Source organism: Lactuca serriola, chromosome 4 (genome assembly GCF_051521515.1).
Source record: "Lactuca serriola cultivar US96UC23 chromosome 4, Lser_US96UC23_V15, whole genome shotgun sequence".
Taxonomy (NCBI): Eukaryota; Viridiplantae; Streptophyta; class Magnoliopsida; order Asterales; family Asteraceae; genus Lactuca; species Lactuca serriola.
The window spans coordinates 229,594,692-229,602,651 of NC_136411.1; positions in this window are offsets into that span (position 1 = coordinate 229,594,692).

The following is a 7,960-nucleotide window of genomic DNA, read 5'->3' on the forward strand; positions in this document are numbered from 1 at the left end:
ATTCTTGCCCGAATCGGTCCAATGGCATATAGACTGCAACTACCCGCTGAGCTCAACAGTGTACACCCTGTATTCCATGTTTCCAATTTGAAAAAGTGTTTATCCGACGAAACCCTCGTCATTCCACTTGAAGAAATAGAAATCAATGAGAATCTCCTGTTCATCGAAAAACCAGTCGAAATCATGGACAGAGAGGTGAAGTGTACTAAGCAAAGTCGCATTCCGATTGTGAATGTACAGTGGAACGCGAAGCGTGGGCCAGAATTCACATGGGAACGCGAAGACCAGATGAAGCAGAAGTACCCTCACCTATTTTGAGCTTAGAATTCTTAAATGGGTTCAAATTGGACCCACTTCCATTTTTAATAATTTGGGCCATATTGGGCCTAGAATAAAATAAAATACCCTAATGCACCTTATTGGGCCATAACTAACCAAATTAGCCCTAATGGGCCATAAAAACTTATACTTGATTTATTAGGGCCGTGAACCCTCTCCCAAGACCAATTGGGCCAAAAGTCACCTAATTGGGCCATAAAATGGACTTAAGCACCAAAAAGACCCAATTTCCTTTCTTTTTCTCCTCTTCTCGGCCCAACTACACAAATGAGGGGGGGGGGGGGGGGGGAGTTGACTTTCCACTTGCCACCTCCTTATTATATTATGGTTCTCCATGCAACATCTCATATTTCCAAGAAACCATCCTCTCAACACTCTCTCTTCTCCTCTCCTTTCTACTCTCGGCCGAGAACACAAGAGAAAGACACACACACACACACAATTCACTCAAACACTATCAAAGAAACACTCTTACTTGTTCATTCAAAAATTTCGAGATTTAAGGGCTCTTCAAGGAAGTTATTCTACAAAAATCATCATCTTAGGTAAGTTCATGCTTGGATCCATAGTCTAGATTCCTTGTTTTATCAAAAACCTCTTCTTAACTCATTTAAACTCATGATTTCCATCTTAGGAGCCTCTGAGTTCGAAATCTTCCAAGAAGGCTTGCTAGGACCAAATTTTCTTCATTTCTTCCTTCTAAATCAAAAACAACAAGCAAAAGGTGAGGTCATACCCCTCTCTTTTCGGTTTTTACAAGTTTTATGGGGGAGAATACAAGTAAAATGTGTAGATCTATGTGTATCTGTGTGCTATGTATGATTTTATGCATGTATGTGTGATTGTAAGTGTTTATGTGGTAAATATGCAACAAAAAGAGAAGAAATCTCGAGATCTATGACATAAAAAGGAAAAAAAACTTGATCTAAGGTATACCACACTAAACAAGTCAAGAAAAATACCCTCTAAGATTTAAAATAGACATATTGTAACATAAAACAAATTTTGGGGCTTAAATGGTCAAATAAACAAAAGTTGGGTGAAAAGTTGCTATACATGGTTTTCTTGAGGGTCAAAAGAGTCAAAACAGTTAAAATAAATGTTTTTGTGACAATTATGCTCTTCAAAGGACTTGAAATGTAAATAATAGCTCAATGGGCCAATTTTTGGGCTTTTCGGCCCATTAAGCCCAAAGTTGCGAAAATTCTGATTTTCAAAGGGCTAAAATGAAATTTTTCTCAAAACAGGGGATAAAAAGGTAAACAACAATCATTTCAAGGGTTAAAATGTGTTTCTTTACTAAAAAAGACCAAAAATGTAAAGATTTTGGATTTTGGGCCAAAATTGTAAAAGTTGCAAAAGTTTGGGCTATGACCGAAAAATACTTTTCTGGAAGGTCTGAAACTGTCAAAGAATAAATTTTAGGCTAAAAATATCAATTGAGTAATTCTATGGGTCAAAAATGACAAGAAAATGGTTTTTAGGGCCTAAAATGTCTCTTTTTTTTATAAGGGACTAAAATTGTCATTTTTATCAAGGAAGGGCTGAAATGGTCAAACCAATATTTTGAGTCAATTATTTTGTTGTTGAGATATTTGAGTCAAAAATACCAAATCACAACTTATGAAAAATGGCAAGATGAATATACATAAATTTCCAAATATCGTTATAAATGACTAACCAGTCTCGTATCGATACAAAAATTTAACAATTGTTCAATTAAACATTCTGACAACTATACTATATCTAAGACAAGTAAACATTAAATTCTTTGGGCTTGAAAGTTCCAAACATGCTTATTGGGCCTTTGTGACCCATTACCATGATTTTTGGACCCAAGGGATAATTATAAATGTTATTGGGCCTTCTATGACCCAATTTCATGTTTAAGGGACCCTCAATGGATTTTAAGTGCTATTGGGCCTTAGTGGCCCATTAGCATTGCTAGTAAGGTCCAAGTAAATCAACTGCGAAATGGGTCAGAGTGTCCTTCATATAATCAATAGCCATAAATAATACGCGGGAATAGTAGGATCTTGTAATCCTCTTCTCCTCGTTTATTAGGCCTATCGTCAATCTAAGTAAACAAATACGGGTCGATAATCAATAGTATCAAAGTCAATTGGGATTTAGTGAGTAATAACGGGTGGCACCAACGTGTGTCGGTCGTAGTCTGTAGTTATAATCAAAGTCTCCTGGAGGGAGAGCGATAGTTTGTGTATAGATCTATACGGGGGTGACTCCCCCACACCTCAGTTGTTCGCTACAGTTAGACTCGGTCAGTCTAGGGTGACAAAATCTTAAGATTAATTATGGCGTTCACCAGAGTGCCAAGACAGATGAACTAGTCATTATCATGCATGGTTATAACGACTCACATAAATAAATCCAATATAAATCAAGTAATCAAGGTAATTCAAAATCATTCACGTGATAGATAACCATTCAAACCGTTATATGATATTTTTATTTTGGAAAACATCAGGTTTTCCGGGGAAGTTCAACATTTTCACTTGTATGTTTAATACAAATTTTTGTTTTTTTTTCAATTATACACGTTTTGAAATCATCATGCATATATTTACGGATCTTCACACCTTTTTATAAACAATGGTCTTTACAAAAAATATCGGATTTTCTGGGTTGTTTTCGTTCAAACTACACAAAACATTTTTATATCAAACATGCTTATGAACTCACCAACATTCCATATATTGACCATTTTTCAAAATAAATTCTCATGTAACAGGTAAGCTGAGGAATAAGTACCAAGTATGTTAGTGTGTTTTGCTTTTGAAAACTATCAAACAATTTATGTATGGATTTGTAATGTTAAAACAATGTACTTGATGTGAACAATGTCAGTTGTAATATATTGATGCATGGTGATGTTTATGTTATGATTCATGTATATTCATTGTGATGATATTCAATTTAAGTCACATGAGCCCTAGGACGTTTCCGCCGTCTGGTTCGGGGGTGTGACATAAGGACCCTCCAAGGTTCCAGATCTGAAGATATATTAACTTGGGGCGTCCAAGTCCCAAGGATCAAGCTACTTGGACCCAAAACTCCATAAAAATGACCACAAGGAGATTTAAGAAGCTACAGGTCAAGTATAAATCTTGATTACTAGAAAGTGAGGAGAAAATGTTGTTGATCCTGGATCTATTCCTTCCCCCTTGGGTCTTCTAACTTCCACTTCTTGCTCTAGCTTCAAAACACACCAAGAAACACTCAAAACAACCAAGAAAGCTCAAGCTCACTTATGGAGGATTAGGGTTTCGGGTGTAATGCTTTGGAGGTGATGGAGGTTAGGGTGGAAGCCTCATAAGATGTTTAAATAGGATGCAAACCCTCAAACTTAGGGTTTCACCCAGGCAGCTCCTACTCGCCAGGTCTGTCTTCCGACTTGAGAAGGTCACTTAATACCCGACCCGGAGTCAATCCTACCCGACGAGTTGAGCCCCCAACTCGTCGAGTCCAAGAGTAAAATATGATATTTGACTTGAAATTAAATGCATACCTGAGACCGAGTGTTAGATATGTTCTATGTCAGACGAATCAGAAATCAAGAAACAAACTGTTGGACAATAAGTATGACTTTGTTCTATATATTTGTCCAGCTGATATCTTGAGAACAGAGGAATATATGATCCCTTATCTAAAGGACGAGTCACTGACTACGTAAGAGTTCGACAACGGCTTTTGAAAGCTTACGATTGCTAAGCCAGATCCTAGAGGTACATAGACAGTTATAGGTATTAGATTTATCCAAGTGGGAGACCGTTGGATTTAGTGTCTAAGCCTTAACTATAACCGGCATGTACTTGACCCGATTGTAGCATGGTCCTCTTGGGTTGCCTTCATCAATGCAATTTGATAGGATAGACTTTTGAGAATAAGGTTATTTATGATTTATTAATATATTATACGTATAATATATTAATTGAGAAATCATATTATTTAATTAGTATTGATCAAGAGTTAGTTTGGAATTAATTTTGTGATCAAAAGAGACTAATTAAATATATAGGGATTGATTATGTAAATCAATGATATTTATAATGTGGGCTAATGATCCATAGTTATTTAGGATGGGATAAACCGTTAATCCATGGATAGTCTATGAAGTTTAACCCATGGATCCTAAGTATATGAAAGATCATTAGGGTTTACAAAGTTTAACCCTAGCATTTGCCACAATATAAATATACCCCCTAAGAGCCAAAATCGTGTAGCATCTTCACTCTAAGAGATTGAACTTCATTTGGTGCCAAATAACTTATTCTCACAAGCCTCCTCTTGCACTTGGTGTTTGTTAACCATTAGAGGCATAACACTTCAAGTGCTCAAGCTTTCAAAGGTCAAGAACTACAAGTCCTTCTAAGAGGTAAGTCATCTAACTAGTTGTATTGTTCATTTGACAATTTGTCTGCTAGTTAGGAGAATGCTTTGGAAAATGAAACTGCATGTATGATTAGAGAAAACATAGATCTAAAGCATTTAAGGTTGCATGTATACTTAGGAAGTGTTATAGTGCACAAAACTCAACATATTTCTAGTTACGACAGGTCCAGTTCCTGGGACACCTCATTAATCAGAATGAGATATTGGTCGACCCGGCCAAGATTGAGGCGGTTATGAGGTGGGAGGTGCCGAGATCCCCGCCCGAGATCAAGAGTTTTCTAGATTTGGCAGGCTACTATTGGAGGTTTATCAGAGATTTCTCCAAGATTGCCGTTGCTCTCACCAGGTTGACCCAAAAGAGTGTTACTTTTACTTGGGGGCCCGAACAACATGCCTCATTTGAGACCCTTCGCCAAAGATTGTGTGAAGCCCCAGTGTTAGCCCTTCCCGAGGTTATGTACGACTTTGTGGTTTATTTTGATGCTTCTATATTCGGGATGGGTGTGGTGTTGATGCAGAGGGGGCACGTGACAACATATGCATCGAGGCAATCGAAGCCTCATGAGACAAGGTATCCCGCCCACGACCTGGCGTTGGGGCGGTGGTGTTCACCCGCAAGATCTGGCGCCACTACCTGTATGGAGTTCTGTGTACCATATATACAGACCACAAGAGCCTGAAGTACCTCACGGATCAGCCCAACCTGAATATGAAGCAGAGGAGGTGGCTGGATGTAGTGAAGGACTATGACTACGAGTTCTTATATCATCCAGGCAAGGCTAATGTGGTAGCCAACGCCCTGAGCCATAGAGAAACAAGTGCTCCAATCCGAGATGTGTGCATGAGGATGACAGTGATGAATTCAGTCTTAGATACCATTCGAGAGTCTTGGATGGAAGCCGTGAGACCGGAGAACCACAAGAGGGAGCGGGTGATTAGGCAGGTTTCCGAGTTTGAGACAGACAGTCGTGGGCTTATGATTTTCCAAAGGCGGATTTGGGTGCCCTATATAGGTGGATCTCGTTGTGTATTGATGGAGGAGGCACATAGATCGAGATTCTCGATCCACCCGGGGACCACTAAGATGTATTTGGATCCAAAGAGATTACTTGTGGACGTGTATGAAGAGGGACGTGACATAGGTAGTTGAGAGGTGGTTGACCTGTCGCCAGGTTAAGGCGGAGCACCAGCGTCCACATGGCCCGTTACAGCCTCTAGAGATTCCCCAGTGGAAGTGGGAACAAATTTTGATGGATTTTATCACCAAGCTACCGGGGACCGCATGTGGGGTTGACGCAATATGGGTGATTATAGACCGGTTGACGAAGAGTGCTCACTTCCTCGCCATCAGTGAGAGCTCTTCTATAGAGAAACTGGCCGAGATTTATGTGAGAGAGGTGGTAGCACGGCATGGAGTATCGACCTCGATAGTGTCAGATCGGGATGCATGTTTTACTTCCAGGTTCTAGAAGAAATTTCATGAGGAGTTGCATACCCGTGTGCATTTCAATACCGCATACTACCCGCAGATAAACGGGCAGAGCGAGTAGACGATTCAGACGCTCGAGGACATGCTATGTGCATGTGTTATGGACTTCGGAGGAAGTTGGTACACCTATTTTCCCTTGGATGAGTTTTCTTACACCAACGGCCACCATTCCAGTATTGGCATGCCTCCCTTCGTCTGACTCCCTTCTGTTGGGGAGAGGTAGGGCAGTTAGTGATGTGTGGTACTGGGATAGTGCTGAAGAAGACCGAGCAGATTTGGCAGGCCAGACAGAGGTTACTGACAGCCCAGAGTCACCAGAAGAGTTACACAGATCGACAACGATCTGAGCTAGACTTCCAGGTTGGAGAATTTGTCGTCCAGAAGGTATTCCCATGGAAATGGGTGATCCGATTCAGGAAACGAGGCAAGATGGGGCCCCAATATATTGTTCCTTTCAGAGTGATCACCAGAGTGGGTAAGGTAGCTTACCGCTGGAGCTACCTACAGAGTTAAGTTAGATTCATAACACCTTCTACGTGTCTTAGTTGAGGAAGTGTGTAGCCGATGAGACGACGGTGGTACCATTAGAGGACATTCAGGTGGATACGAGCCTGAATTATATTGAGAGGCTGATAGCGATCTTGGATCGGAAAGTGAAGTTTTTGAGGAATAAATAGGTGCCCCTAGTCCAGGTTCAGTGGCAACATCGGAAGGGATCCGAGTGGACTTGGGAGCCGGAGTCCGAGATGCGTGAAATGTATCCAGAATTATTTCCGGAGTATGACATCGAGGGTGAAGTCTGATTCCAGTGGGGGAGAATTTTAACATCATGAATCTCAGGTATTATATTTATATATTTAGTTTTGGGATTTAATGAGTGACTCGACGTGTTTTGTGCCCGGCTCATCGAGTAGAGTTGGATTTGTCACGTGGGTTTAATGACCAACTCGACGAGTCAAAGAGCTAACTCGCCGAGTTGGCATTGTGTGAGGACACCCTAAATCCCTGGGTTTGTGGCCTATTTAAAGGGCCTTAAGCCCTCATTTCTGCCTCCCTCATTACCCTTGAGCCATGTGAAGAACCCTAATTGAGTTTTAGCTTGTTATGTGAGAAGGAGATGCCATCTTGAGCATTTTGGTGCACTTAGAGAGAAGAAGAGGAAAGCATCAAGGCTTGGAGCAAGGAAGGACGTTTGGATCTGAGGTCCTCAGTGGATAGCTTCTGTTTAAGGTAAAAATATGCTATATTAATCATTTTTCTTGTAAGATCTTAGTTTGGGGAATTCTAGGGCTTTTCCCCATCCCTCTTGTGTTATTGATTCCCTTGAGTAGATCTTGAGGTTGAATCCTCAAATCTGGATTGTAGGAGGTCTTGGGAGCCCAAAGACCAAAGCTTTATGGTGTTAGAGGCAAGCCTATGAGTACTAAACCCTTGTTGGAGCTTGTATTGGCATTATGGAGCAAATATGGCATGCATGAATGTAAAGATCGAAGATTTAGGTGACATTCGAGCCTTAGGAGACTAGATCTATATTTTGGAGTGGTGAATCTACCTTAAAACGTCTGAATGAGAATATAGACTGAATGGACTCACCGATTCAATGAGTTGACTCGACGAGTCAGCTAGGGTTATCCCCGATGAGTTTGGACATGGGTAACTAGGTGAGTTGATGAGACAACTCGACGAGTTAAGTTAGGTTTTCGTGATTTTCTAAGGAACAAT